General features: G+C 37.2%; 11 non-coding genes and 4 pseudogenes across 11 annotated transcripts; all 15 read left to right on the forward strand.

The window, feature by feature from the left end:
• Positions 1-90, forward strand: part of LOC114775860 (uncharacterized) — a 119-nt pseudogene extending 29 nt beyond the window's left edge.
• Positions 91-230: 140 nt separating this feature from the next.
• On the forward strand, positions 231-349 carry LOC114775813 (5S ribosomal RNA). Its single transcript, XR_003745297.1, has one exon. It is a non-coding gene; the product is annotated as a 5S ribosomal RNA (ribosomal RNA).
• Positions 350-489: 140 nt separating this feature from the next.
• Positions 490-608, forward strand: LOC114775855 (uncharacterized; annotated as a pseudogene).
• Positions 609-748: 140 nt separating this feature from the next.
• On the forward strand, positions 749-867 carry LOC114775853 (uncharacterized; annotated as a pseudogene).
• A 144-nt stretch (positions 868-1011) lies between these two features.
• Positions 1012-1130, forward strand: LOC114775854 (uncharacterized; annotated as a pseudogene).
• Positions 1131-1609: 479 nt separating this feature from the next.
• Positions 1610-1692, forward strand: trnal-cag (transfer RNA leucine (anticodon CAG)). The gene has a single exon. It is a non-coding gene; the product is annotated as a tRNA-Leu (tRNA).
• Positions 1693-2296: 604 nt separating this feature from the next.
• trnal-cag (transfer RNA leucine (anticodon CAG)) lies at positions 2297-2379 on the forward strand. Its single transcript has one exon. It is a non-coding gene; the product is annotated as a tRNA-Leu (tRNA).
• Positions 2380-2983: 604 nt separating this feature from the next.
• On the forward strand, positions 2984-3066 carry trnal-cag (transfer RNA leucine (anticodon CAG)). The gene has a single exon. It is a non-coding gene; the product is annotated as a tRNA-Leu (tRNA).
• An 856-nt stretch (positions 3067-3922) lies between these two features.
• trnal-cag (transfer RNA leucine (anticodon CAG)) lies at positions 3923-4005 on the forward strand. Its single transcript has one exon. It is a non-coding gene; the product is annotated as a tRNA-Leu (tRNA).
• Positions 4006-4609: 604 nt separating this feature from the next.
• trnal-cag (transfer RNA leucine (anticodon CAG)) lies at positions 4610-4692 on the forward strand. The gene has a single exon. It is a non-coding gene; the product is annotated as a tRNA-Leu (tRNA).
• An 857-nt stretch (positions 4693-5549) lies between these two features.
• trnal-cag (transfer RNA leucine (anticodon CAG)) lies at positions 5550-5632 on the forward strand. The gene has a single exon. It is a non-coding gene; the product is annotated as a tRNA-Leu (tRNA).
• A 604-nt stretch (positions 5633-6236) lies between these two features.
• trnal-cag (transfer RNA leucine (anticodon CAG)) lies at positions 6237-6319 on the forward strand. Its single transcript has one exon. It is a non-coding gene; the product is annotated as a tRNA-Leu (tRNA).
• A 604-nt stretch (positions 6320-6923) lies between these two features.
• trnal-cag (transfer RNA leucine (anticodon CAG)) lies at positions 6924-7006 on the forward strand. Its single transcript has one exon. It is a non-coding gene; the product is annotated as a tRNA-Leu (tRNA).
• Positions 7007-7610: 604 nt separating this feature from the next.
• On the forward strand, positions 7611-7693 carry trnal-cag (transfer RNA leucine (anticodon CAG)). The gene has a single exon. It is a non-coding gene; the product is annotated as a tRNA-Leu (tRNA).
• A 604-nt stretch (positions 7694-8297) lies between these two features.
• Positions 8298-8380, forward strand: trnal-cag (transfer RNA leucine (anticodon CAG)). The gene has a single exon. It is a non-coding gene; the product is annotated as a tRNA-Leu (tRNA).
• The last annotated feature ends 447 nt before the right edge of the window (positions 8381-8827 follow it).

Here is an 8827-nt window from a genome sequence, read left to right on the forward strand (position 1 = left end):
CGGTCTCGTCTGATCTCGAAAGCTAAGAAGGCTTGGGACTGGTTAGTACTTGGATGGGAGACAGCCTGGGAATAACAGGTGCTGTAAGCTTTAACTGTTGAAAAACATTTTACAATAAAGTTTTTTTGCATCGCTTAGTTTTTTTCTAAAGTAAGTAAAGAGGTATTTTCTCTCTGTGATAAGTTTTCAAGCGTATGTTGTTTAAAGTCCAAGATTTTCAAGCAGAGATTGCTTACTGCCATACCAGCCAAAGAACGCCCGGTCTCGTCTGATCTCGGAAGGTAAGAAGGCTTGGGCCTGGTTAGTACTTGGATGGGAGACTGCCTGGGAATACCAGGTGCTGTAAGCTTTAACTTTTGAAAAACTTTTTAAAATAAATGTTTTTTGCATCGCTTAGTATTTGTCTAAATTAAGTTAAGAGGTATTTTTACTCTGTGTAATGTTTTCAAGCTTATGTTGTTTAAAGTCCAAGATTTTCAACCAGATATTGCTTACGGCCATACCAGTCGAAGAACGGCCTGTCTCGTCTGATCTCGGAAGCTAAGAAGGCTTGGGCCTGGTTAGTACTTGGATGGGAGACAGCCTGGGAACACCAGGTGCTGTAAGCTTTAAATGTTGAAAAACGTTTTAAAATGAAGTTTTTTGGCATCGCTTAGTTTTTTTCTAAAGTAAGTTAAGAGGTATTTTCTCTATGTAATAAGTTTTCAAGCGTATGTTGTTTAAAGTCCAAGATTTTCAGGCAGAGATTGCTTACGGCCATACCAGCCAAAGAATGCCCGGTCTTGTCTGATCTCGGAAGCTAAGAAGGCTTGGGCCTTGTTAGTTCCTGGATAGGAGACTGCCTGGGAGTACCAGGTGCTGTAAGCTTTAACTGTTGAAAAACTTTTTAAAATGAAGATTTTTTTCATCGATTTGTTATTTTTTTTCTAAAGTAACTTAAGAGGTATTTTCCCTCTGTGATATATTTTCAAGCCTATGTTGTTGAAAGTCCAAGATTTTCAAGCAGAGATTGCTTACGGCCATACCAGCCAAAGAACGGCTGGTCTCGTCTGATCTCGGAAGCTAAGAAGGCTTCGGCCTGGTTAGTACTTGGATGGGAGACTGCCTGGGAATACCAGGTGCTATAAGCTTTAACCGTTGAAAAACGTTTTTAAAATGAAGTTTTTTTGCATCGCTTAGTTTTTTCTAAAGTAAGTTAAGAGGTATTTTCACTCTGTGATCTGTTTTTAAGCCTATGTTGTTCGACCAAGAGTACTAGAGGGCTATGTTAGGATTGCACCATTGCACAATTGGAATCCCACTTCTGACAGATTATCTGGTCTTCCTCTGGATAGCTGAAAACTAAATCTTTTTTTTGAGAATGATGTTTGAAAATCTTTTTGTTGATTCCAAGTTTGAATCCAACAATCTGTTATAAAATATAATGCAGTGTTACACAAAAGAAGAGTACTAGAGGGCTATGTTAGGATTGCACCTATGCACAATGATGTCTCCACAATAGTGTGGATGTAAATCTCCATTAAAACCTCCATATTTCTTTTGTGTGTTAGATTTCATTGTCATAAAATCTTATGCAGTGTTTCCGTAAACAAGTGAAGTGGTTTTGTAGGTCAGGATGGCCGAGCGGTCTAAGGCGCTGCGTTCAGGTCGCAGTCTCTCCTGGAGGCGTGGGTTCGAATCCCACTTCTGACAGAAAGCCCTGTTTTCCTTCTCTTTACCCACTTCTGACAGAAAATCCTGATTTCCTTATCTTTACTGCACTCTTCACACAGTTACAAAACGCTCTTTGCAGTGTAATTTTAAGTTTTGTCTTAATGTAAAAACATGTTTTGTTGACATGAGTTTGAATCTAACAATTTGACTTCATGGTTTCTTTCTAAGTTTCAAAAAAGTGCATTTTCTTAAAATTGAATGCAGTGTTACACAACAAACAGAAGAGTACTAGAGAGCTATGTTAGGATTGCACCATTGCACAATTGGAATCCCACTTCTGACAGATTATCTGGTCTTCCTCTGGATAGCTGAAAACTAAATCTTTTTTTTGAGAATGATGTTTGAAAATCTTTTTGTTGATTCCAAGTTTGAATCCAACAATCTGTTATAAAATCTAATGCAGTGTTACACAAAAGAAGAGTACTAGAGGGCTATGTTAGGATTGCACCTATGCACAATGATGTCTCCACAATGGTGTGGATGTAAATCTCCATTGAAACCTCCATATTTCTTTTGTGTGTTAGATTTCATTGTCATAAAATCTTATGCAGTGTTTCCGTAAACAAGTGCAGTTGTTTTGTAGGTCAGGATGGCCGAGCGGTCTAAGGCGCTGCGTTCAGGTCGCAGTCTCTCCTGGAGGCGTGGGTTCGAATCCCACTTCTGACAGAAAGCCCTGTTTTCCTTCTCTTTACCCACTTCTGACAGAAAATCCTGATTTCCTTATCTTTACTGCACTCTTCACACAGTTACAAAACGCTCTTTGCAGTGTAATTTTAAGTTTTGTCTTAATGTAAAAACATGTTTTGTTGACATGAGTTTGAATCTAACAATTTGACTTCATGGTTTCTTTCTAAGTTTCAATAAAGTGCATTTTCTTAAAATTGAATGCAGTGTTACACAACAAACAGAAGAGTACTAGAGAGCTATGTTAGGATTGCACCATTGCACAATTGGAATCCCACTTCTGACAGATTATCTGGTCTTCCTCTGGATAGCTGAAAACTAAATCTTTTTTTTGAGAATGATGTTTGAAAATCTTTTTGTTGATTCCAAGTTTGAATCCAACAATCTGTTATAAAATCTAATGCAGTGTTACACAAAAGAAGAGTACTAGAGGGCTATGTTAGGATTGCACCTATGCACAATGATGTCTCCACAATGGTGTGGATGTAAATCTCCATTGAAACCTCCATATTTCTTTTGTGTGTTAGATTTCATTGTCATAAAATCTTATGCAGTTTTTCCGTAAACAAGCGCAGTTGTTTTGTAGGTCAGGATGGCCGAGCGGTCTAAGGCGCTGCGTTCAGGTCGCAGTCTCTCCTGGAGGCGTGGGTTCGAATCCCACTTCTGACAGAAAGCCCTGTTTTCCTTCTCTTTACCCACTTCTGACAGAAAATCCTGATTTCCTTATCTTTACTACACTCTTCACACAGTTACAAAACGCTCTTTGCAGTGTAATTTTAAGTTTTGTCTTAATGTAAAAACATGTTTTGTTGACATGAGTTTGAATCTAACAATTTGACTTCATGGTTTCTTTCTAAGTTTCAAAAAAGTGCATTTTCTTAAAATTGAATGCAGTGTTACACAACAAACAGAAGAGTACTAGTGAGCTATGTTAGGATTGCACAATTGGAATCCCACTTCTGACAGATTATCTGGTCTTCCTCTGGATAGCTGAAAACTAAATGTTTTTTTTGAGAATGATGTTTGAAAATTTTTTGTTGATTCCAAGTTTGAATGTTTTGTTGACATGAGTTTGAATCTAACAATTTGACTTAATGGTTTCTTTCTAAGTTTCAAAAAAGTGCATTTTCTTAAAATTGAATGCAGTGTTACACAACAAACAGAAGAGTACTAGAGAGCTATGTTAGGATTGCACCATTGCACAATTGGAATCCCACTTCTGACAGATTATCTGGTCTTCCTCTGGATAGCTGAAAACTAAATCTTTTTTTTGAGAATGATGTTTGAAAATCTTTTTGTTGATTCCAAGTTTGAATCCAACAATCTGTTATAAAATCTAATGCAGTGTTACACAAAAGAAGAGTACTAGAGGGCTATGTTAGGATTGCACCTATGCACAATGATGTCTCCACAATAGTGTGGATGTAAATCTCCATTGAAACCTCCATATTTCTTTTGTGTGTTAGATTTCATTGTCATAAAATCTTATGCAGTGTTTCCGTAAACAAGTGCAGTTGTTTTGTAGGTCAGGATGGCCGAGCGGTCTAAGGCGCTGCGTTCAGGTCGCAGTCTCTCCTGGAGGCGTGGGTTCGAATCCCACTTCTGACAGAAAGCCCTGTTTTCCTTCTCTTTACCCACTTCTGACAGAAAATCCTGATTTCCTTATCTTTACTGCACTCTTCACACAGTTACAAAACGCTCTTTGCAGTGTAATTTTAAGTTTTGTCTTAATGTAAAAACATGTTTTGTTGACATGAGTTTGAATCTAACAATTTGACTTAATGGTTTCTTTCTAAGTTTCAAAAAAGTGCATTTTCTTAAAATTGAATGCAGTGTTACACAACAAACAGAAGAGTACTAGAGAGCTATGTTAGGATTGCACCATTGCACAATTGGAATCCCACTTCTGACAGATTATCTGGTCTTCCTCTGGATAGCTGAAAACTAAATCTTTTTTTTGAGAATGATGTTTGAAAATCTTTTTGTTGATTCCAAGTTTGAATCCAACAATCTGTTATAAAATCTAATGCAGTGTTACACAAAAGAAGAGTACTAGAGGGCTATGTTAGGATTGCACCTATGCACAATGATGTCTCCACAATGGTGTGGATGTAAATCTCCATTGAAACCTCCATATTTCTTTTGTGTGTTAGATTTCATTGTCATAAAATCTTATGCAGTGTTTCCGTAAACAAGTGCAGTTGTTTTGTAGGTCAGGATGGCCGAGCGGTCTAAGGCGCTGCGTTCAGGTCGCAGTCTCTCCTGGAGGCGTGGGTTCGAATCCCACTTCTGACAGAAAGCCCTGTTTTCCTTCTCTTTACCCACTTCTGACAGAAAATCCTGATTTCCTTATCTTTACTACACTCTTCACACAGTTACAAAACGCTCTTTGCAGTGTAATTTTAAGTTTTGTCTTAATGTAAAAACATGTTTTGTTGACATGAGTTTGAATCTAACAATTTGACTTAATGGTTTCTTTCTAAGTTTCAAAAAAGTGCATTTTCTTAAAATTGAATGCAGTGTTACACAACAAACAGAAGAGTACTAGTGAGCTATGTTAGGATTGCACAATTGGAATCCCACTTCTGACAGATTATCTGGTCTTCCTCTGGATAGCTGAAAACTAAATCTTTTTTTTGAGAATGATGTTTGAAAATCTTTTTGTTGATTCCAAGTTTGAATGTTTTGTTGACATGAGTTTGAATCTAACAATTTGACTTAATGGTTTCTTTCTAAGTTTCAAAAAAGTGCATTTTCTTAAAATTGAATGCAGTGTTACACAACAAACAGAAGAGTACTAGAGAGCTATGTTAGGATTGCACCATTGCACAATTGGAATCCCACTTCTGACAGATTATCTGGTCTTCCTCTGGATAGCTGAAAACTAAATCTTTTTTTTGAGAATGATGTTTGAAAATCTTTTTGTTGATTCCAAGTTTGAATCCAACAATCTGTTATAAAATCTAATGCAGTGTTACACAAAAGAAGAGTACTAGAGGGCTATGTTAGGATTGCACCTATGCACAATGATGTCTCCACAATAGTGTGGATGTAAATCTCCATTGAAACCTCCATATTTCTTTTGTGTGTTAGATTTCATTGTCATAAAATCTTATGCAGTGTTTCCGTAAACAAGTGCAGTTGTTTTGTAGGTCAGGATGGCCGAGCGGTCTAAGGCGCTGCGTTCAGGTCGCAGTCTCTCCTGGAGGCGTGGGTTCGAATCCCACTTCTGACAGAAAGCCCTGTTTTCCTTCTCTTTACCCACTTCTGACAGAAAATCCTGATTTCCTTATCTTTACTGCACTCTTCACACAGTTACAAAACGCTCTTTGCAGTGTAATTTTAAGTTTTGTCTTAATGTAAAAACATGTTTTGTTGACATGAGTTTGAATCTAACAATTTGACTTAATGGTTTCTTTCTAAGTTTCAAAAAAGTGCATTTTCTTAAAATTGAATGCAGTGTTACACAACAAACAGAAGAGTACTAGAGAGCTATGTTAGGATTGCACCATTGCACAATTGGAATCCCACTTCTGACAGATTATCTGGTCTTCCTCTGGATAGCTGAAAACTAAATCTTTTTTTTGAGAATGATGTTTGAAAATCTTTTTGTTGATTCCAAGTTTGAATCCAACAATCTGTTATAAAATCTAATGCAGTGTTACACAAAAGAAGAGTACTAGAGGGCTATGTTAGGATTGCACCTATGCACAATGATGTCTCCACAATGGTGTGGATGTAAATCTCCATTGAAACCTCCATATTTCTTTTGTGTGTTAGATTTCATTGTCATAAAATCTTATGCAGTTTTTCCGTAAACAAGCGCAGTTGTTTTGTAGGTCAGGATGGCCGAGCGGTCTAAGGCGCTGCGTTCAGGTCGCAGTCTCTCCTGGAGGCGTGGGTTCGAATCCCACTTCTGACAGAAAGCCCTGTTTTCCTTCTCTTTACCCACTTCTGACAGAAAATCCTGATTTCCTTATCTTTACTGCACTCTTCACACAGTTACAAAACGCTCTTTGCAGTGTAATTTTAAGTTTTGTCTTAATGTAAAAACATGTTTTGTTGACATGAGTTTGAATCTAACAATTTGACTTAATGGTTTCTTTCTAAGTTTCAAAAAAGTGCATTTTCTTAAAATTGAATGCAGTGTTACACAACAAACAGAAGAGTACTAGAGAGCTATGTTAGGATTGCACCATTGCACAATTGGAATCCCACTTCTGACAGATTATCTGGTCTTCCTCTGGATAGCTGAAAACTAAATCTTTTTTTTGAGAATGATGTTTGAAAATCTTTTTGTTGATTCCAAGTTTGAATCCAACAATCTGTTATAAAATCTAATGCAGTGTTACACAAAAGAAGAGTACTAGAGGGCTATGTTAGGATTGCACCTATGCACAATGATGTCTCCACAATGGTGTGGATGTAAATCTCCATTGAAACCTCCATATTTCTTTTGTGTGTTAGATTTCATTGTCATAAAATCTTATGCAGTTTTTCCGTAAACAAGCGCAGTTGTTTTGTAGGTCAGGATGGCCGAGCGGTCTAAGGCGCTGCGTTCAGGTCGCAGTCTCTCCTGGAGGCGTGGGTTCGAATCCCACTTCTGACAGAAAGCCCTGTTTTCCTTCTCTTTACCCACTTCTGACAGAAAATCCTGATTTCCTTATCTTTACTACACTCTTCACACAGTTACAAAACGCTCTTTGCAGTGTAATTTTAAGTTTTGTCTTAATGTAAAAACATGTTTTGTTGACATGAGTTTGAATCTAACAATTTGACTTAATGGTTTCTTTCTAAGTTTCAAAAAAGTGCATTTTCTTAAAATTGAATGCAGTGTTACACAACAAACAGAAGAGTACTAGAGAGCTATGTTAGGATTGCACCATTGCACAATTGGAATCCCACTTCTGACAGATTATCTGGTCTTCCTCTGGATAGCTGAAAACTAAATCTTTTTTTTGAGAATGATGTTTGAAAATCTTTTTGTTGATTCCAAGTTTGAATCCAACAATCTGTTATAAAATCTAATGCAGTGTTACACAAAAGAAGAGTACTAGAGGGCTATGTTAGGATTGCACCTATGCACAATGATGTCTCCACAATGGTGTGGATGTAAATCTCCATTGAAACCTCCATATTTCTTTTGTGTGTTAGATTTCATTGTCATAAAATCTTATGCAGTTTTTCCGTAAACAAGCGCAGTTGTTTTGTAGGTCAGGATGGCCGAGCGGTCTAAGGCGCTGCGTTCAGGTCGCAGTCTCTCCTGGAGGCGTGGGTTCGAATCCCACTTCTGACAGAAAGCCCTGTTTTCCTTCTCTTTACCCACTTCTGACAGAAAATCCTGATTTCCTTATCTTTACTGCACTCTTCACACAGTTACAAAACGCTCTTTGCAGTGTAATTTTAAGTTTTGTCTTAATGTAAAAACATGTTTTGTTGACATGAGTTTGAATCTAACAATTTGACTTAATGGTTTCTTTCTAAGTTTCAAAAAAGTGCATTTTCTTAAAATTGAATGCAGTGTTACACAACAAACAGAAGAGTACTAGAGAGCTATGTTAGGATTGCACCATTGCACAATTGGAATCCCACTTCTGACAGATTATCTGGTCTTCCTCTGGATAGCTGAAAACTAAATCTTTTTTTTGAGAATGATGTTTGAAAATCTTTTTGTTGATTCCAAGTTTGAATCCAACAATCTGTTATAAAATCTAATGCAGTGTTACACAAAAGAAGAGTACTAGAGGGCTATGTTAGGATTGCACCTATGCACAATGATGTCTCCACAATGGTGTGGATGTAAATCTCCATTGAAACCTCCATATTTCTTTTGTGTGTTAGATTTCATTGTCATAAAATCTTATGCAGTGTTTCCGTAAACAAGTGCAGTTGTTTTGTAGGTCAGGATGGCCGAGCGGTCTAAGGCGCTGCGTTCAGGTCGCAGTCTCTCCTGGAGGCGTGGGTTCGAATCCCACTTCTGACAGAAAGCCCTGTTTTCCTTCTCTTTACCCACTTCTGACAGAAAATCCTGATTTCCTTATCTTTACTGCACTCTTCACACAGTTACAAAACGCTCTTTGCAGTGTAATTTTAAGTTTTGTCTTAATGTAAAAACATGTTTTGTTGACATGAGTTTGAATCTAACAATTTGACTTAATGGTTTCTTTCTAAGTTTCAAAAAAGTGCATTTTCTTAAAATTGAATGCAGTGTTACACAACAAACAGAAGAGTACTAGAGAGCTATGTTAGGATTGCACCATTGCACAATTGGAATCCCACTTCTGACAGATTATCTGGTCTTCCTCTGGATAGCTGAAAACTAAATCTTTTTTTTTGAGAATGATGTTTGAAAATCTTTTTGTTGATTCCAAGTTTGAATCCAACAATCTGTTATAAAATCTAATGCAGTGTTACACAAAAGAAGAGTACT

This window comes from Denticeps clupeoides, unplaced genomic scaffold (genome assembly GCF_900700375.1).
Source record: "Denticeps clupeoides unplaced genomic scaffold, fDenClu1.1, whole genome shotgun sequence".
Classification (NCBI taxonomy): domain Eukaryota; kingdom Metazoa; phylum Chordata; class Actinopteri; order Clupeiformes; family Denticipitidae; genus Denticeps; species Denticeps clupeoides.